Source organism: Rousettus aegyptiacus, unplaced genomic scaffold, assembly GCF_014176215.1.
Source record: "Rousettus aegyptiacus isolate mRouAeg1 unplaced genomic scaffold, mRouAeg1.p scaffold_m13_p_7, whole genome shotgun sequence".
Classification (NCBI taxonomy): Eukaryota; Metazoa; Chordata; class Mammalia; order Chiroptera; family Pteropodidae; genus Rousettus; species Rousettus aegyptiacus.
Genome location: NW_023416310.1, coordinates 111,310,532 through 111,331,463, shown reverse-complemented (window position 1 = coordinate 111,331,463; position 20,932 = coordinate 111,310,532). Strand labels below are relative to the sequence as shown.

Below are 20,932 nucleotides of genomic sequence, written 5' to 3'. Positions count from 1 at the left end.
AACAACACTTAGGACAGATTGAGAAAGCCCAGCCAGCACTACCCATCAAGCCAGCCATGTTCTTTAGCCCCTGAAGAAGGGCTGGGTCTTTCCTGAAGCCTATTCCAACAGAGGGAAGACCCCTGAGGGTACAAGTCTCCCTGCTGACAGTGGGTGGATAGACTTACTTCCCAAAGCAATGGCTGGCCACTGGCCCAGGCTCAAACATTCTGCTTGTTATGGTATGTTTTTTCCCCATTGTCTTCAAAACCTGCCTTTTTCTAATCAAGGTTAACATTATCACTAACAGGACAGATTGACACTGCATCACCAGTTCAACAGATGTGGTCCCTGACACCTCTCTTTTCATCGGACTCAAGTGTGGAAAGGTCGGGACGGGGAGAGTAGCCAACCAGTAAGCTTGTCTTCGTCGAGCCCCCACTCCCTGGGAGCCCCATACATCACCACCCAGGACGGCGAGGTTGCCTTCTCTAGCCCAGGCCTGATGCTCTGAAGGGGTGTCTCAGCACCGAAACTGGGTTTGGAGACACAAATGGCGCAGGTCTGATAAGGCTACATTCCTATTCTATCACTGCTGCAGCAAACTGGACCCAGTTAAGGAAAAAAAAAAAAAAACACTTTTGTCTTACTGCTCTGCATGCCAGCAGCCTGACACGGGTCTTACCCACCTAAAGTCAAGGTGTTGGCAGATCCGTGTTCCTTGGGGGGCCATGGCAGGCGATGTGTCCCTGCTTTTTCCAGCCTCTGTCTGAAGGCTTCTTCCCTGGCTAGTGGCCCCTCCTCCATTTCTAAAGACCGACGTTGAGCTGAGCGCCTTCCTGTCACATCACTTAAGCGGCTCTCTGCCTCTGTATCCCATGTGAGCACCCTGTGGCTACATTTGGTCCACCCAGATGTCCCAGGATCATCACCGTCCTGCAAGGGCTGAGTAGCTACCTTATTCCACACGCAGACCCAGGTCTCGCTCACTGTGTTACCTGACGTGGTCACCGATCTAGACATGAGGATGTGCACAACTTCTGGGCCACTATATGCCCATCACAGATACCTGAGAGTAAGCACAGGTGGCCTGGGCCCCTCTGAATTTCCACCCATGGATAGGAGCTGACTATCCCACTGAACACATTTTCAACAGGCTGTAGGAAACATATAAAGTCGTGTTGAACTTTTTCAGAAATGATGATTATTATACTACTTCCAAAAGCAAAAAAAGGAAAAAGATAATCTCCAGTTTGGGGGAGTTTGCATCGACTGCGGGCAAAGCTTCAGTAAATTCAATGAGTCATCAGTAAATAATGCATGACTGAGGCACATGATTAAATGTTAAATTGTGAGGTAGAGGCTGTAGCCTACAAATATGAATTCAGGAGAGAGGGTAGATAAGTCAGCCCATGACATTGGAGAAGATGGCTTAATAAATTTTAATAGAGTAATTTTTCCAATTATAAATATACCTGTTCATTATAATATATAAATATATATAAACGTATGTATATATTATGTGTACAAAAAGCTGTGAAGGGTACGGTGCGCGTCATCCACCCCCCAGCAGGTGGCGCCCCCGCCAGGACTCCCGGGAAACCCCGCCAACATCTGATAGAACCAGTTTTCCTGTATGTTAACACACACCACATGCTTATTTTAAACAAAAAATGTATTCGTATTACCACATTCTAATGGCTGTTTTAAAATTTTTGTTTTTTCACTTTCTATATATCATTGACTTATCTCCATGTCAATAAATCAAGTTCTGTCGTTATTAGTGACGATTGAGAAGTGTCCCATTATTTTAATTTACAATGATTTATCTAACAGATCTAAATGGATAAATCACATTTAGATTTTTTGCCATGCTTCTCTTATAAATATGATGCTTTCGTGAATCACCTTTACACATCTTTGCAAAACTCGAATTATTAATTCCCCAAGATAAATTCCTAGAAGCGTTATTGTTGGATTTTACACAGATGTTACACATATATCGCTATATTGCCCTCTGGAAAAGTTATGTCAATTTTTTTAAATCTTTGCAAATCCCATACTTTAAAAATGGTTGTCATTTTAATTTGTATTTTTTGTGTTTCTTGCCTATCTTATTTATTTTATAAATTTGAAGTTCATTTTTTAAATTAATTTGTAAGCACACGTATGGTAAGAAAGTTATTCCTTTGTTGTGAATTGCACATTTCTTCCTGTTTCCATTTTTGTCTTTTATTTTGTTTGTGCTGGGTTTTGTACACAGATTTTCTATTTTTATGTAGTCAAATATATATAGAGAGAGAGAAGGAGAGGGAGAGGGTGGTTTCTTTAATATGTGCATGTGTATATATATATATATTTCTTTAATGAATGGTTAATATTATGTTTGGAAAAACCTTCTCCCTTTCAGGATTAAAAAACAATTTACCTATATATGTATTTAGCACTTTTACAGGTTCCTTCTTTTTTCTCTTTTTTTGCATTTAAAATCACAGTCTAGAGGATTTGGGAAATTTGGTTTTTACTCTACTCAAGTCTTCTCATAGAAAGAGCTGGAGTGACAAGATAGTAAAATCTTATCAACGATATTTATAACAAAATTAATTGACAAAAAATACCAGTGGGTCAGGAGAAATTACCAAGTTACATCACAGGTGTGGCCCTGGGGGTCTGTGCAGAGGAAGCGAAGGGCTATCTGACAATGTGAAAACAGAAGAACCACGTAGTTGCCAATAGTCACAGGAATTTTCGTGGGCCGATCTGAGAATAGCAGACAAAACTGGAAGGGGTTTTGCCCAACCCAATGGCAACTGTGCTCTGGAAGAGCAGCACAGAGCAGAAAATGTCAGAGAGCTACCACCTTCTGGAAAGCTTCACAGAAACAGCAGGAGAGGGAGCAGAAGTTAGAACAGCTATCCTGAACCATGTCTCCTTCTAACCCACGGGAAAACACAGCGTTATAAGAGAAAAGAGAATAGGGGTGAAAAAAAATCCCTGCAAACAATGGACATGTGTCAGAAAGGTGTACCATAAGGCCAATCACTGTGATTTTGAAAAGACCTAAAATACATTAAGAAAATAACATAAAAACAAAAATAAACAGAAATCAAAAATAGAAAAAGACAGAAGCAAGCCTTCTATTCAGGAAAGAATTAGAATAACAGAAAAATTTACACACAATTGAAGACTAAATGAGAAAAAAATACAAGAATAAATAACTACACTTTAACATACCTTAATAGAAAGAAGAGATAAAAAGAAAGACAATTTTTTTAATCAAAAAATGAAGAAAAAGATGAAAAGTATTCAAAAGAAAGTAAAAAACATTTAACACATATAAGGAAAATCCACAATGTGGATAACAGGAGCACATGATGAAGAAAAATAAAGCAAAGTAAGATAAATTCTAAAAACTTTAATTTTAAAAATTTTCAAAAAAGAAAACAAAAAGATTTGAACCTGCATTTGAAAGAGTATGTTATATACTGAAGTACGGATTCAGCCTAGAAAAAGTAACACCAAGGCACACACTAAATTGTTGTACTTGAAAGAAAAAGGAAGAAAGCATTTGGGCAAGTAGGAAAAAAAGCAAGAGGCTTGTAGGGAAAGACATTAGATTGCCAAGACTTTGCACAGCAACACTTCTACCAAAAGACGCTGAGTAACAACATTAAGATACCAGAGGAAAAATAGTGTGGGTCAATGATTTAATGACCAGCAAAACAGACATGTTGTGACAAAGGGAATAGACAAATTGATATCATGCAAGAGCTGAAGATGGACAGTACAGAACAAGCCCAGGCAGAGCCAGGCTCAGAGCCAAGAAGGACAAGGGACAGTGCCCCAGCCACCTCTACCAGCACCACATCACCATGTGGGGAACTACCCTGGCCCTAGACATGCAGGTGGGGTGACAGGGCGGCAGGGACAGACCTCTAAGAGGAGGAGAGCAGCCCGGAGATATGCAGGGTAAAGTAGAATCTGGATCTGAGCCACAAGTGTCCCCATTCCTGGACCCTCCGCGGTGCCCCCACTCCCTTGGAGGCTCCGAAAGGCTGTGGTCATGCTTGAATTTCCCTCCACATGCAGCTCTTGGGAGCAGAAAGACCAGGTGAAGAGGTGGAGAGCCATGCCTGGGGCCACCTAGGGTCACCCAGCAACCCTGGCAGGATTGCACAGGAGGCGGGGAGAGGGAGGCCGTGAAAGGCAGAAACCTGGGAATGTGCCCCACTTCCCAACCCCAGGACACCGATCCTATGGGCATTGATCAGCATGCTCTCGCGCATGCACCCGCACATCCAGAGAGGTACCTCTCCAGAACCTGGTGAGGGGAGGACCAGCCTGTATGGCTCACTTGGGTTACAGCCCTGACTGATGTCCACCTCCTTGCCCACACACCGCAGGGCCCGTCAGTGGAGACCTGGAAAGCAGGGGCAGCAAGGCCGGGAAGTCCAAGGATATGTGGGCAGGAGGAGCACAGCAGGCACAACCCGTCCAGGACTCTCCCAGGTGCTCAGACCGGGCTCAAGGCTGGTCTGTGGACGGGCTGCGCCCCCAGGCAGGCTCTTAGTCATACAGTCTCTTATCTTCTAACATAGTACAGCCTTTTAGCATGAACCTGGCAGATTCTGTAAGTGACCTGTCTGTCCCCTAACCAGTCTGCCACTCTGAAGGACATGTGTTTGCTTCCCCCTGGCCCAAAACCAGGTCCTCTTCCACCCTAACAGGACCATTCTGGTATTCTTCCCTGGGGCTGCCTTCTTGGTGAGCAACGAGCCAGGGTGCCAGTGAGAGGGGATGGTCCGGTGCGGGGGGTGGGAGCATGTCCCCCACCTGTGTGACCAAAGGAGGGAATTCCCTCCTTGCCTCTTGTTTTCTCATCTTCTTATAAGGGTTAGATGGTCCTGCGGTGGCGCAAGGATAGCCTGTCTCCCTTTTTCCAGGAGCTGATGCAAACAGGAGGGCATGGGGGAGGGGGAGCAGGTAGCACTGTGTGACCCATGGGCCAGTTAGCCCCATGGGGGTCTGGAATTGTACAAAGTCAGAGTATGAACTGTGTTCCACCCCTCCTCCTGGGTGCCTGTTCTCACTCTCTTCCCTCTGTCCCGCAATCCCTACCTCCTCACGGGCCCTCATGCAGTTTTGAGGTTCTGCACTATGCTTACTGGGCAGAGACAGAGGCAGGCCTGGTGTAGCTAGTGCCCCTGTCCAGTCCCCAACCCAGTGAGGGCTGGGAGGGGCAGCAAGACCCACATAGCCCACCTCCCATGGCCATTTGACTCTGACACCTGTGCCAAGAGGAGGGCACCCCTCCGTGGCTCTGGGCTTCAAGAAGCAGATAGTGAGGTGCTGTGCCAAGAGCAGCTGACATAGCAATATATTTACTCCCTCTCCCCAAGCTCCACTTTCCACCCATTGAACCCTGCCCTACTCACTAGCCCAAACTGCATTCAGCTCCATGCTTCCCAAGCACATACCCCACGAAAACCAAAACTTTGCCACCAGCAAAGCATGAGACAAAGGAGGGTAACGGTCCCTAGAATGAGAGAGCTGCAAGGGAGTACAGCAGCCTGAGCCCCAGAAGGGAGCTGTGCATGAGAACGAAAGTGTCCTGGGAAGCCAGAAGGGCAGGAATCATGGGACTCACGCCTGAGTCAAACTCTAAGTGGGGAAATCTACCCGAAATTCCTGTACTGCAGGAGCAGCTAAGAAGGGGCTCTGTGGGAGGAGCCAAGTCTAAGACGACAGAAGGGGGCAGTAGGAATAGAGAAGCAAGTGTCATCCTGCCCCGGGCATTCGTGGGTGCAGCACTGTTTGGTACTGGGGCACTATAAGCGCTCCACTAGGCATCCCAGTGGAGGAAGCAAATGCCCAATGTGATGCAGTTCACAGTTTGCAGAGCAGATGGAGGCAGAACCATGTGAAAATAGAGCTTTAGCAGAGATAAGGACAAAATATGTGGGGTGAAATCACGAGTGCCACAACCTGACTTACCTTGGCAGAAGTCAAGGGAAGAAAGAGGGTATGATTAGGCCGGGGACCACGGTGGGGAGGTGGAGATGGCACCTGGGCCAGGTGAGTGAGGGAGCCTCCAGGCAAAAGGAGTGGGGCTGGTGTGAGAGTCCCTGGTGAGGAAGAACTAAAAGGGCTGGAAACCTTGGATGTGGACACTCAAGGGAAGGAGGACTGGCCAAGAAAACTGGCGAGGCCCAGGTAGGGCAACAAGAAGGAGCAAGTGTGGCAGCAGGTGGAGCAGAAGGCGGCACTGCATCTGCCTGCTCACCCCCCTAGATCAGGGTGCAAGCTAGGAGGCTTAGTGGCAGGAGAGAATACATGTCCTGACTCTGCTCACATCTCAGACAGACCTCAAGGCTCAGTGGGACTAGCCTGTTGGGGCGAGCTCTCCTCTGGGTTCCCAAGAACCATGTCTGTGAGGACCCACAAGGTGCCTGCCAGACCAGAGCTCTGGGCCGGGCCTCCCCAACTAGGCCCACAATGACCCTGCTTTCCAGTAAATAATGGAGACATATCATCTGATACGTGTATTTTGGAGGGGACAAAGGGACAAAATGTTTTGAACTTGAAGATTTAGAATGTGTGGTTCTCATCTCTACTCCTCACTCAATTATGCATCCATCTATTACATAATCACTGAGTGTCCATGGTGGAGCCGCACCTGTGCCAGGCATGAGCCAAACCAAGGTGCACAGGTACACCCCAGTCCCAATGGCAGGCAGGCACCCCACCCTACAGACAGGATATAGGGGCTCTTCAAGGCAGTGGCTCGGGAGGGTAATGGGTGGATGGGTGGCACAAGGCTGGGGGTGGGTGTCACTTTGCTTTGCAAATAGTGAGTTCCTGTGTGACACTAGGGCCGCCTCGGGTTCCCAAATTCTGCTTTCTCCTGTGTGTCTCAAAGTGCTGCACTGGTTGTTGTGAAGGCTCTTGCAGCTCAGAGGCACTTTGTTGTACCCTCATCTCCAGCTGGGGCACCCTCTGCCCCAAGAGTGGACTCTCTAGGGCTGGGCAGCAGATGTCCTTCACTCCATGCACTTGTATTTCCTGGAAGGCCCAGCTCTGCATTTTCTGGTTTTCTTAAAGGCTGAGGAAGGGGCTAGAATGCTCACAATTTCAAATAGTTTTCCAGCAATACAGCTCTGAGGTTAAATTCGAACATCACAAGGGGTTTATGACTTGTGACGTCAGGATGCGGCAGGTCGCACTTTCATGCTTTACAGAAAGGGAGAGAGAATAAGCCCCATTCCCATCAGAAAGAAGAGGTGGGTGAATTCAGAGGGTAGAGGAAGGCTGACTTTGAAGTGTGTGTGCCTGCTGTAAAGGGCTTAGAGAGCCAGACAAACAGATTTCACAGGGAGGCAGGAGAAGCATGGGAGGCTCTCGGGAGAGTAGCCAAAGACAGGGCAAAGGAGGATTCAAGAACCAGGAGAAACTGTCTAGGCTGGGCACTGCCCCCAAACCTGAAACGTGCATGACATGCAGAGGCTTCGAGAGGCTCCCACAGAAGGCCCTGCACCTATTCCTGCATCCTTTCTTACCTCTGCCCACCCATGCATTTTTTTGTCCACCTATCTTTCCATCCCTCCACTAATGTACCTGCTATGAGCCAGGCTCTGTGCAGAGAGATTGACTTCTGGTCCAAAATAGAGAAGATGGGAGATTGAGCAACTGTCTCATGTCTTCCTCTGTAAGAACAGAAGGGGCCATGGCAAACCATTCCTGGTGCTGAGTGGGCCAGAGGGCAGGCGAGACTGGAGACATAAAGTGATTCCTCCCTCTGTTTTCTTTTTCTGAATGCCACAATACCACCTCAGTCATAAACTAAGGGTGGCTCAAATTAAACATAAATCTTGAGATTGGAATAACGAGTATATTCATGTATTGCCTGTATGGATGTATATAAAAAGTAAGTGCACCATTTTTAAACATGTGGGGGAGGGGGGGTACTGACCCAAGAGCATGGGGCCACAGGCAGTCCTCTCTCTCATCTGCTGGGAAAATGCAAAAGAAAATGCAGTGACAGACTCCACACTACCCAAGCAATCCATAGATTTAATGTAATTCCTATCAAAATACCAAGCATTTGTCACAAAACCAGAATAAATAATCCTAAAATTTATATAGAACTGTAAAAGACCCCAAATAGCCACGGCAATCGCAAGAAAGGAGAACAAAGTTGGAGGCATCACACTACCTGATATCGAACTATACTATAAGGCTATAATAAGCAAAACAGCATGGTACTGCCATAAAAACAGGAACATAGATCAAGGGAATAGAAATAAATCCATGCCTATATGGCCGTTTAATCTACGACAAAGGAGACAAGAAGATACAATGGGGTGAAGACAGTCTCTTCAAGTCTCTTCAATAAATGGTATTGGGAAAACTGGACAGATATATGCAAAAAAAAGAAAAAGAAAAAGAAAAGAAAAGAAACTGGAATACCTTCTTGCACCATATACAAAAATAAACCCCAAATGGATCAAAGACTTAAATGTAAGTCTCAAACCATAAAACTCCTAGAAGAGGGTTGGCTCCATAGTATAGTGGTTAGCATGTCTGCTTTGCATGCAGAAGGGTTTGCGCCCCAGGTGGCGCCATGGACCAGGCCCCGGGTGTGCCCAGCCCCGGGTGTGCCAGGCCCCAGGTGCATGCAGTGAGCATGTGGGAGGGGACACCCTGTCTTCAGAGATCCAGTTCTTAAGGGGAAACCACAACATCCATGCATCAGGGGTGGACTTGGGGTTGGCGGCAAAAGGAATGAAAGAGGGAAGGGGAGGAACTCCTAGAAGAAAACATAGGCAGTAAACTCTCTGACATTGCTCTTAGTAATATTTTTTTCTGATAGATCTCCTTGGGCAAGGAAAACAAACAAACACAAAATAAACAAATAGGACTACATCAAAATGAAAAGGTTCTGCTTAGCAAAGGAAACCATCAACAAAATGAAAAGACAGCCAACTGAATGGGAGATAATATTTACCAATGATACATCTTATAAGGGGTTAATATCCAAAATTTATAAAGAACTCATACAACTCAACACCGAGAAAATAATCAAATTTAAATGAGCAGAGGACTTGAATAGGCATTTCTCCAAAGAGTACATATAGATGGCCAATAAATATATGAAAAGATGCTCGAGGTCACTAATCATCAGGGAAATACAAATTAAAACCACAACAAGATATCACCTCACACCTGTCAGAATGGCTATCATCAATAAATCAACAAACAACAACTATTGGTGAGGATGTGGAGAAAAGGGAACCCTCATGCACTGTTGGTGGGATTACAAATTGATACAGCCACTATGGAAAACAGTTGGGAGGTGCTTCCAAAAATTAAAAATAGACCTATCTTATGACCTAGCAATTCTATTTCTGGGTATTTATCCAAAGCAATTCAAAACACAGTTCAAAAAGATATATGTACCCTATGTTCATTGTGGCACTATTCACAATAGCCAAGATAGGGAAGCAACCAAAGTGCCCTAAGAAAAGTTAGGTCTTCTCACTGCAACACACATTCCTTCAAGCCTAAGGGGCAAATGGGACACTCGTGTGGTGGGCAGGCCACCCACTCGTCCCCTTTGGGAGAAAGAAGTCCGGTGGGTCCACAGGCATCTTGCTTCCTGGCTGGGATCAGGGTCCCTCACAGGGAGCAAGTGCAGGAGAGCGGGAGGTCTTATCGCAGGTTTAGTGGAGCAACCGCTCCGCCAAGCAAGCTGGGGGACCAGCTAGCCCGCTTGGTCCCCAGTCATTTGCCTTACTGTGGTCCCCAAAGCCATGTGTCCGGGCTGGCCGGCCTAACCCTCCACCGCGCTGAGCCCACACATCCAAACCTTTAACACCCGCTGGCCTGCGCTCTGAGGACCCAAACAGAGGACAGGGTGCAGCTGGCCCAGGACAGGCTGGGGGGATGGGCTAGAGGAACAGGTGCTGGTGACTGGGGCGGGCATGACAGGCTCACCATGTAAAATGTGAGCACTTTTTCAAATAAAGTGTATTATTCTTCTACTAATAGAATTTATATACATGGTAGAAAAATCAGCATGTATATGAAATCACGACAAAGAAAAAATTTTAATTTCATAATCCTATCACTTACAAAAAGTCACAGGTACATTTGTGTGTTTGTCCTTCCAGTTTTTTCCCCTTTTGTTCATATATATATATATATATATATATATATATATATATTTAGATCCCTTCCAATTCCTTTTGAAGATGAGGAAGGATTTCAAAGTAAGACCTAAGGGTTAGATACAATTTCATTTTCTTTCTTCTTCATCCTTTGATTGACAGGTTTTACAGATGAGAAAAGGAAGGCTTAAGGAGGATAAACGACTTGCCTCTAGCTAGAAATGCATAGCCAGCTCTTGAACTCAGCTCCATCTGACCACCACCCTAGCCATCACTCCCTGCACCGTGCTGCACCCCAGGTTGGGTTACAGCAAAGCCCACTGCTAGGGCACAGTAAAACAACATCCAATTCTTTGTCAAAGGCCTGGGTACCCTGGGAAGTCAGGTTATAACCAATAGGGAAGCAGAATGTATCCTAACGCAGGCCTGTCCTGAAGGTCTGGAGAAGGTGCCCAGGGAGAAATGAATACATTGAAAAATAACAAATTAGTCACATATTTCTCCCCCTACTGAAAAACACCAGTAGGATCACACATTGAAATAATTCTTTTAGTCGAATAAATACCTGTTGAGCAACCACTGTGTGCAGGCCTTGCTAGGTGCTGAGGACCCAACAGTGAATTAGAGACCCAAGTCCCAAGTTCAAGGAGCAGCGGGGTGATGGACAAAATAAAATTGATGTCTTTCAAAAAGTAAACAAATAAAAATAAGTAACTTTTTAAAAGCAGCTATAAAAGATATTTGGGGAACAACTGGGGCAAATGTGAATGTGGACTGGCTATTAACATGATGACATGTTAATGCTGATTTTCTTAGTTGTGACGTGGAGTAGGGTAATGATGTCGGCAGCTTTCAAATGGGTGGGAGGCTGGGGAGGCTCTGTCTGCGTGTGTGTCTGTCTCTGTCAGTATATCACCTATCTATCAATCATCTGCCTATCTATCTGCCTGTCTGTCTATCTATCTATCTATCTATCTATCTATCTATCTATCTATCTATCTATCTATCTATCTTTCATCTGTCTACCTCCCAATTGAGAAAGAGAGAGAGAAAACGTGGCAAATATTAACGGTGTTGCACATCCCTGGGCGGTCGCTGCGCTTTTGTCCTACCTTTCCGGTCCATCTCAAAGCGAAGAGATAGAAGTGGAAGAATTAATTTCCTGTCGTCTCTCCAGCGACCGTGGCTTGAGCCATCGTCAGGAACCGACGCGGGTGACGTGTGCTGTTCTAACTGCCTTTTAGACACGGAGGCTACTAGACCCGGAACAGCAGGGTTCCAGACCCTCGCTCCTCATCCCCGGGGTAGTCCTTCTGGACCGTTTAGTGCTGCCCTATCATTCCTTCCTTCCTAACTGAGACGCTGGCACACAGCTGGCACTTATTAACAGCAATAACGCTCACCTCTGACGATTACTTTCGGCCAAAAAGGGCTGTTAACACGTATATTTTTAACTGTAGGGGTAGAAAGAAAAAAGCATTTCCCTGACCGGGAATCGAACCCGGGCCGCGGCGGTGAGAGCGCCGAATCCTAACCACTAGACCACCAGGGAAACAACAAACGAACGGTTACCAAAGAGCTAGACTAAATTTCCGGCGTCTGACGTAAATTGGACAGGTCTGTGATTGGACAAACTTCTTGGTGCTGCTTTCCTGTCCTATTCGGCCAAATCAGAAACCACAAACCGGGACAGACGGGCCGCGAACAGTCGCAGCAGCAGGCGCGTCTGAGAACGTCTACCTTCGGGGAAAGGATAGCAAGGCAGCCGCAGGGAAGGGCATGGGTAGGGGGTCCTTCACCGGCAGGAACAAAAAAACAGTTGTGTCAGAAGTGGGATTCGAACCCACGCCTCCATTCGGAGACCAGAAAGCCCGTAGGCAAGGGAAACCTTGAGTCTGGCGCCTTAGACCACTCGGCCATCCTGACACTACACGTCTTGTTGTTGCATGCGGAACCTGATGTCTGTGACACTTGCCAAAGACCAATGAGCGTGGTGATCCAAGCCTACTCTCCCTGTCCACAGCCGCCCGACCCAGCTAACTAGCTTTAGGACACATGCAATCCGACTGGAAAATCCGACAGCCAGCGGCCGCCCCGGCGCCCGCCCCTGCGAAAGCAGGAATCTGCTAAGCTGCAGTGGCCGAGAGGGAGCCAGGCCTGGCGCACTGCTAATTTCTGTCCTCACGTTGGACCCTGACCGCGGCGAGGTCGTGAACACTGAGACAGCGGAGGAACACAGCTCCTCTGGCGGCTCAGGAGAAGCTCGCCCGCGGTGCCCGTGTGCCCAGCGCGCCCGCTGACGCTTCTCAGCCCGCCCCGCCCGGGTCCCTGCGGCTTGTTTTGCCTGCGCCGAGCAGAAAGCCGAGTCCTTGAAGAAGCTCAGTCGGGCAGAACCACTAGGATGCTGAGTTACGAGCTGGCGGCGACAAGTATTGCGAAGAGAAAAGCACAGAAGGCATGGAGAGGGTGAGGGCGACTCACAGCCTACGGGACTTGTGGCCCCCGACCAGGAGGTGACCTACAGTTCAGTCCTGGGTGGATCGCGAAGGTGGAGCCAACGGGATTGTTGATGTGCAGGGACAGCACGAACTCGAGTTTTGGCCCTGAGCTGCGGCGGAGGGCAATCTCCATCTGTAAGTCAGCGCAGTCTGCGAAGAGGCCATTTTCCACCGGGATTTTAAGACGCTATTGGGGAATCATGTAAGCCGTGGACGCGAGCGTCTGCGGGGCCGGGAGCCCCCGGTAGGAGACGCGAATCGGAAGTTAACCGTCAATAGCCGGTCCACACAGCCGTGAAGCGCGCTGTAGTTGGCGGGGACACGCCGAAAAGCAGAGAAAAGAGAGCGAGCGCTGCCGGAGGCTGGGCGAGTGGCCGGTGCGGAAACTCAAAGGGAGATTAGGGGTTCAACGTGTACATTTCCAGGCATGATTAAACCTATAGCACTCCCCATTCCTCCCTTTCCTTGGCCCCTGGCAATCACAAATTTGCTTTATATATCTACAAGTTAACCTATTCTGGATATTTCATATAAATGGATTCATACAGTATCTGACCTTTTGTGCGTGGCTTCTTTCACCGAGCACAAATTCTAAACCTAAGCGTGCACCCATACTGTAACATCTATCATAACTCCGTTTTTTTTTTATGGTCAAATAATATTCCATTATATGAACACACCACAATTTGTTTATTGATAGGCATTTGGTCCACTAAGTTGTTGTGAATAGAGCTCCTATGAACACACGTGTGCATGTGCTAAAGTAACTGCCTTTAATTCTTTCAGACACACCTAGGAATAGAACTACTGTGTCATTAGTGAATTCTGTGATTAACTTTTTGAGGAACTGGCAGTCTACAGTAATCCTCAAACTAACTAACGTAGTGTAGTTTCGTGTTGATTCTCTGTAATATTGATGACGTGCCATAGGAACTTAACCCTTATTTATACTGATTAGCCTGTGGCAAAATTATTATCATTATATGTCCTTTTGCTTAAAGTCACGGAACCTATTGCTGACATTAAGTGAGGACTCTATTTTTCAGTGCCTGCACCATTTTACATCCCACCAATATATGAGGGTTCCATTTTCTCCTTTTTTTTTTTTTTTAAATTATAGCCACCCTGGTGGGTGTAACGTGCTGCCTCATTGTGGTTTTGATTTGCATTTCCCTGAAAACTAATATATTAAAGGATAAAAGATGAGAATGTGTTAACTGAACCATGAGAATCTTGAGATAGACCAACTAAACCGTTATTCTGCAATTGTTTAGAACTTAGGCAACTTTACGTGAGAAAAGTGTTCTATCACTGACATTGTTTACAATGGACAGGATATGGTGGTGACAAACAACATACTGACTTACTTGGTTTCATTTTTGTATTTGAATCCTCCACAGACTCTGCCCCAGCTGTTTCTAGCTCTGCTGGGCTGCCCTTCTGCTGTTTCACCTCCTGGAAGTAGTTGCACAGGTACAAGATGAAAATACCCTTGGAATTGTGTTCTTGGGTCTTTTTACCTTTAGGGAGTTGGGTTGAGGGGAGAGGATGGGTAGGGCAAAAAGTGGAAGTGGGCTGAATAGGTGGTGATGGGGAGGGCAGGGTAGGAGTTGTGGGGTGGAAGATGGGATAATAATGAAGAATTGGATAGTGGAGTCTTCCTTGGCTGTAGAGGGGTTGGTCCTTTGTGCTTTTAGACCTTTTGCCTCATGTCTCCTTAGTACCCCAAGGGTCCTTCCCTCAGGCTTCCCAGTTGTTTTCTGCTCTCTTTTCACCTTCCTTCTTCATACTCCTGCCTTCCCCCAAGACAAAAGTCTCCCAAGATAATCTGAGCTTTGATAAGTCAGCAAGGCCCCGACCCTAAGCTAGTGCCAGCCCTGAGGATACTCACACAGTACCACATCTACCATCTCCTGAGCCCCAGTATATGCTGTTGGCAGGGAAGTGGGGGACTCAGGATGCTCAGGCTACAAGATGAGGCTCTTATAGTACCCCTCAAAAAGCCTCCCACAGTACTCTGCCACTCTTTCTTCCATGCTAGACTGTTGTGGTACGCATAGCAGAGAAGAGGGTTCCTTCAAGCCAGTCCCTGTGACCACTATGCCATTGTTCATTCTGTTGTCCTCACTGTAAAGACCTCAAAGAAATACTTATTTTTAAGTCTCAGTGGCAACATGAACCTCCTCACTCTTCTCCAACAATTTTCTGTGTGCCTCTGGAGTACCATCTGCTTCTTGCTACAGAGCAGCTTTCATATCCCACCTCCTCCCAGTGCGCATTCAGATCTCAATTCTGCTCTAGTCTAAAATTATTGCCTTCAGAGTATCAAGACTTCAGTTAATAAACTGGAAACACTGGGTGTTGTAGTTATCTTAATAGATGTGGTAGCCAGACTTAGATTTCCCTGGTGGAGAGGGTGGAGGGGCAGGCATTTGTCTTGGACTTCATATTGGGTGTCTCCACAGCACAGGGAGAGGGTTGGCATAGCCAGTTTCTTCCCAACTACATGTCCTCACCAAACGCTTTTCTCACCTTATTTTAATTCTGGGCTGTTAGCATGCTACCTCCTTTTCTCCTTTTCAAGCCCTCTAAATAGACCAATGGGAGGGACACTGATGGGGACTATTTTTACACACAGCTATAGCAAGCTTCCTGGATTATTAGAGATACTTTTGTGACAGAGTCCTGTCACTTGGCCCTTAAGGTAAAGCATCCTTCATTAGAGGTGTGCTCTAGGAGAAAACTGACAGTGTGGTTAGCCTCTGCCTGAATTTGGGAGAAAGCCTGAAGGGTGTCAAGGCTGATGAAGCAGGAGCCCCAGCACTCTGACCCAGCTGACTGCAGTCTCCACTTAGGGTTCAGGAAGTTTAGCCATGAGCTGTTGTAGGTGCTCCTGGAGACTGTAAACTGAAGACTCACAAGGAGGGGATTCCAACCATGTTCCCAGGAACTCCCTGGTGGAAGGGGCTTCAGTTCTCACCAGCTGAATAGCAGTCTCAGAAGGCCAAGATTCACTAGGTCCTTGGAGGCACAAGTAAGGAGAGATGGTTATTTGGAGAACCACCCAAATATGGTCTGCAGAGTGAACTGAACAGACCAGGAAGCGAATGCAAAGGAACAGAATTAGGAGAAAGAACTTAGAATGCAGGTGGCTCACAAATTCTGTAGTAGCAGCCTGATGCTGGAAGGTGGCAGCAGAAGATATGTTGGATGCATTTTTTGGCCAAAATGTAAAACATTCTAGGTACAGACGAAAAGAGATGAAAGAGTGAGGCAAGGAAAAAAAAGACACAGGGAAGTGAAAAAGAAAAAACGAGCAAAAATATGCAAGGTGGGCCAGAAAGGAGGGAGAAGAGTAGTTAGAAGTAAGATGGAAGACATGACAGTAAATGGAGAACAGAAACGAAAGAACAGAGCTGAAAGGAAAAGAATAAACACAGGAAGTGCAGTGGAGTGAGAGGGAAGCCGTGGGGAATCTGGATGAAGTCCTATCAAATTTCCCTTCACGTCTACCTTCGCCAGGAGGTGAGGCAGCAGGGGTGGACCGGCGCTGGGATCCCAGGCTCCCACGTCAGTTGGACCTTGTCCTGCGCCCCTGACTTTCCTGCCTGAGTTCTGATGCTTTTCTCCTTCCCAGAGCATATATTCTGGAAAGGCCTTCACTTCTGCTACACATCCAGGGCCCAGGCGCGCAGATCTCCACTGCGGCCTGCGTGAGATCCGAGGTACCTCTGGAAGTCCGCGACCTTCGCAGTCCACCGCGCAGCCAGTGGAGGTAGGACTAGCAGGGGACACGCGCCGAGTAGGCGGGTGCGGTACGGGTCTCCGCAGGACCCACGGCCCAGTGCCGGCCACGCTCGTCCGCTTCCCCCGCCTGAGCCAGTCACCTTGTGCGCGGTTTGGTCCAAGGGGTCCAGTTCCACCTAAGGCAGCACGACCACGTGTCTGCTGCGGCATTTCTGACGACGGTGCATCTCTGAGCTGCTCGCGCCCTGATTCTTCACGCCCCATCCTGCTTACTGCAGCGAAGGGTTCGGGCTCAGCGTGTCTCAGTCTCTTATATACTGTCCCGTATGCCTATCACAGTGGTCGCGGAGGGCCCTGGGCGGGAGGCTCCCGACGATGCCGAATGGCTGGAGGAAACAGACTCCGGACTCTAATTTTAGAAAAAGGAGGAAACAAAGGGGAGAAAGATAAGTGCAGGTATTACTTGGGGCCGGAGGGTGTCCACTGGTCTGGTGAAAGTCTGGAAATGAACTGCTCCCGAGCGCCCCTTCTCCACTGCAAGCTAGTCTCTTCGGGGTGTCTGAGCAGCTGTCTGATTATGACACTGTGGCATTGTGGCTCTTCCTTTCTTGGGCCACGGAGCTGAAGGTGGCGTTTCTATTTGGAGGGAAAACATTGAGAACTAAAGAATACAGCGCTATTAGTAGATTTATTTGGCTTTTCCCAAGAAAGGAGTTAAGGGGGCTAAGGTGCCACTAGAGTACAGGAAAAATAAATGTCATAAGGATAAATATCATATCCCCCACATTGATCCCCCTACACCTAGTTAGTGCTCGTTTACCATGAGGAAACTTAGCAACTTCATATGTAAAAAAATTGGCATTTTCAACAGACCGTAAAGTCTGTAACTCAAAAGTTAAAGCTGCAAAAGCTCCAATTTAATCTTAGCCTTTGTAACAGGGATGACAAAATGGAACTCTCAGTCTCAGATTGGTCCGGGGTAGTGCTAAAAGCAGGAAAAAAAAATAGTCTTTCCCCCTCTCCACACTAAAGAAGTCAGCTCACCTCTTTGGAACTCACAAAAGAGGGGTTGATGCCTATTTTAAGAGGCTTAGATCATCCCTTTCTTCAATGACACTTGGAATTGATGAGGCTATGAGGGAAGAAGAGGGATTTTTAGAGAGGGGTTTTGGAGGTTAAGACAGGTAATTTTATTATTGTGACCTATATCAAACTGAGAGGACCAACAGTGTTCAATGAGTAAAGGACTTTTTATTATCTAAGAGTAACCAAGATTCTGGAACCTGCTCATGACTTCATCCACAGGACAGAGGGCTAGGATTTTGCTGATGTCTATTAAGAGAACATGAGGGTTGCACCTTCATTAATGAATAATGTATCTGGAACAAGGTGAGTGACCTTTCTTCCTACCTTATATTAGGCAATGTTGAGTCATTAGTAAATGGCGGCATGAGCAGGGTCTATTAGGCTTAGCCTATAGAGGCTCCTGATTGGACACCATGGCATTTTGGCTGTTTAGGCCACCAGGAGAAGCTTGAGATAGCTAGTAATCATAGACCAACGGCAAACATACGAGTGGGTCCCTAAAATTATTTCAGAGAATGACCAGTGCTATGGGGAGATGGAACAGTGCACACTGGGGTGGAACATGACAAAAAAGATCTTTCTCCCTGTGTGATCTTGGAGCTGAGATTTACATATGGGGGAAACAGCCACAAGAACTGGGGTGTGAGCACTCCTGTTGGATGAGGGAACTAATAAACAAAATGGATGCAGTCAGGCTCCCTCTCAGCAAGCCACGTGGTTTCCAGATAGCTTTAGCTACAGCGTCCCAGGTGACCTTAGATACAGTGTCCTATGTAACCTTAGATACAGCCTCCTATACAACCTGTAGATTGTGATTGATTATAGTACCTGGCCTTAAGCCCCTATTATGCACCTTGGTATAAGAGCAGTCCCACCTGTGCAGGTGTGTGTGTTGGGGGGGGGGGCGGTGCTGTAGCTGTGCCTGTGCCTTGCTGTGTCCTGCTATGCCTGAATAAAACTATGTCACATCTACCCATGACTCCTTGCATATTCTTTCAGCTGCCAGAACCACACACCCTAAGCTTCAGTACCCTGAACCTGCAGAACAACTCCACAGAGAAGGAATTTCCTCCAGCATACCTGGCATACTTGGAAAATAACAAGAAGGTAGCTAGGACGGAGTGGACAGAGTGAGGAAAGGCAGGGGAGGAGGCCAGAGAATCAGCCAAGGGCCAGATCACACAGGGCCTCAAGGCTGTTGTAAGGGCTTCGGATTACAAATGAAACCATTGAAAGGTTTAAGCAGGAAGCTTGCTCTTTAAGGACACTCTCCCTGTTTTGTTAGGGTAAGAGTGGAAGTAGTGGGCAGATCAATTAGGGGGAGCTGGGATTAGACTAGAAGAGAGATGATAGTGCTGGTAGGCTAAAACAGTGGTACCCAAAAAGATAACCGTGTCATAATTCATAGAGCCTGTGAATATGACTTTATCTGGCAAATACTTTGCTGATGTAATGGTTTTTGTACATTGAGATAAGAGATTACCCAAGTGGGCCCTGGATGCCATCACAAGTGTCCTCATAAGAGAGGAGGGAGATGTGAATCAGAAAGAGGGAATATGCAATGTGACCAAGGGGACAATGTCACTGGGGGATGGGGGTGATGTGACGCAGATAAGAAGAGGCAACATGACTAGGAGGACAATGATGAGTGATGTGATGCAGACAAGACGAGGAGGCCATGTGACCAGGGGGACAATGATGGGGTAATGTGGCTACAAGTCCTGAAGTGCCAGCCACCACTGGAAGGTACAAAAATGGGAGGGTTCCCTCCTAGATCCCTTGTAGGGAGCACAGCCCTGCCAACATCTTGATACTAAGACTTCTAGCCAGCCATTGGAACTGAAAAAGAATAAGTTTCCGTTTTCAGCCACCACGTTTGTGATAATTTGTTACAGCAGCCACAGAAATTACATATAATTGGCTTGGATCAGGGTTTTAGTGGTAGAGAGAGCCAAAAGTGTTTGGATTCAAGATCCATTTTTGCCAATAGTATCAGTAAGACTAGCTGATGTATATGGTGTTGGTTTCACAGGAGTCCAGGATGCTTCCCAGGTTTTTGTGTAGACAAGTGGGTGGCTGATGGTAACATTTAGTAAGATAGGAGAGCGGGGCAAGGATTAGTGTTGTGTTGGCCATAGTAATGTTTGAGAAATTATCAAGTAGGATGTATCATTGTTCACTAAAGTGCCAGGCGGTGTTCTAAGTTATGGACTTAGTTATGAACTCAGTTATCCATGGACAGTCAAGTGACAGTTAGAGATGAGTGTGGAAATATAGATAGGAAATATAGATCTAGGAGTCATTAGTTATACTTAAAGCCATAGGGACAATTCAGTCACCCAGGAAGAGGGGACTTGGTTAGGGCACCAAGGGGGCACTTAGTGTATGTTTGGGTGGGATAGCAGAAGACAGTCCAATAAAGGAAAGGAGGAGACAGTGTAATGTAGGGAGGAGGCAAGAGAATTAAAATGTTAATCAAACCACAAACAGAAACTGCAATATGCTGATCAGCCCCGCAGCCAGGCCAGGAGGACATCTGCAGAACAAAGGAAGATCTCTGCTGGATCACTAACAACCCAATCCCCACACCTGTGTGGAGGGAACAGGAACCAAGAATCATTCCCTATGGCTAAAACCATGGGGAACCTAAGGATTAAAGGCTCAGAATGCCAGCAGGCCTTTCACTCTACATATTCTTAACCTTTTGGGCTGCATACCCCTCCCCTTTCCCACTGTATATCCATATCAAAGGAAATGGGAACTACAGAATGACATATAAACTGAATTCCCTGAACATTCAGGGTCTCTCTCAGTGCCTTTACTCTGTCTCTTGCACTGTCTCTTACTCTCTGCCTCTGAGAGGAGACCACACTCTGTCTATGGAGTATTACTCTTTTTCTAATAAACGTTCCTTTTGACTCAAACTTTGGAGTGTGTGTTGGGTTGAATTCTTTCTCCACTTTCCGCCAAAGGACCCTCTTCTTCTCTCAGTGCAGGGCTTGGTCTTCCCACTAACTTGGGGAAATTTGCCCTGTCCTGCATCAAGTGGGGAGGAAGTAACCCAAGAAAGTGAAGTCACAGTGTAGGGCTGGTGTTGTGGAGATCGGCTGTTGCTCTAAGGGTGGAAAGGCAGAGAGCTGATCACATCTAGAAACCACTATTGACTTTGAGAAGCATCATTGGTGGCGAGGAAAAGCTGCATCAGTCCATTACCGAGAGAATGGAACGTGAAGAAGGGTCCATAGCAAATATAGGCAACTTTTCTGAGGCTCCTTGACACGAACAGCTATAGCCTCAGGGGCCTTGGAGTGCAGAGAGGGATCTAGTTCGCTTTTCCGGCAGCTGATTCTGCAGCATGTGTTTGCTTGTTGGTGGCCATTGGGGAGGAGGTGTTGAAGGTGAAGAACGAAGTAGGAAGAGCTACAAAGGTGACGTCCCTAGGCTGGCTGTAGGAGT

At 46.9% G+C, this 20,932-nt stretch overlaps 1 protein-coding gene and 2 non-coding genes across 4 annotated transcripts in view; all 3 read right to left on the bottom strand.

Annotated features, from left to right (window-relative positions):
- Nucleotides 1-11,909, bottom strand: part of PGBD2 (piggyBac transposable element derived 2) — a 43,265-nt gene extending 31,356 nt beyond the window's left edge. For both annotated transcript variants that reach the window (XM_036224179.1, XM_036224178.1), the window contains exon 1: nucleotides 11,258-11,909. The gene's annotated coding sequence lies outside the window, so the exon portion shown is untranslated. The remainder of the gene's footprint in view (nucleotides 1-11,257) is intronic.
- Nucleotides 11,626-11,697, bottom strand: TRNAE-CUC. The gene has a single exon. It is a non-coding gene; the product is annotated as a tRNA-Glu (tRNA).
- Nucleotides 11,910-11,967: 58 nt separating the features above from the next.
- On the bottom strand, nucleotides 11,968-12,071 carry TRNAL-CAA. Its single transcript has 2 exons — nucleotides 12,034-12,071; nucleotides 11,968-12,013 (listed from the first exon to the last, which is right to left on the bottom strand). It is a non-coding gene; the product is annotated as a tRNA-Leu (tRNA).
- Between the last annotated feature and the right edge of the window lie 8,861 nt (nucleotides 12,072-20,932).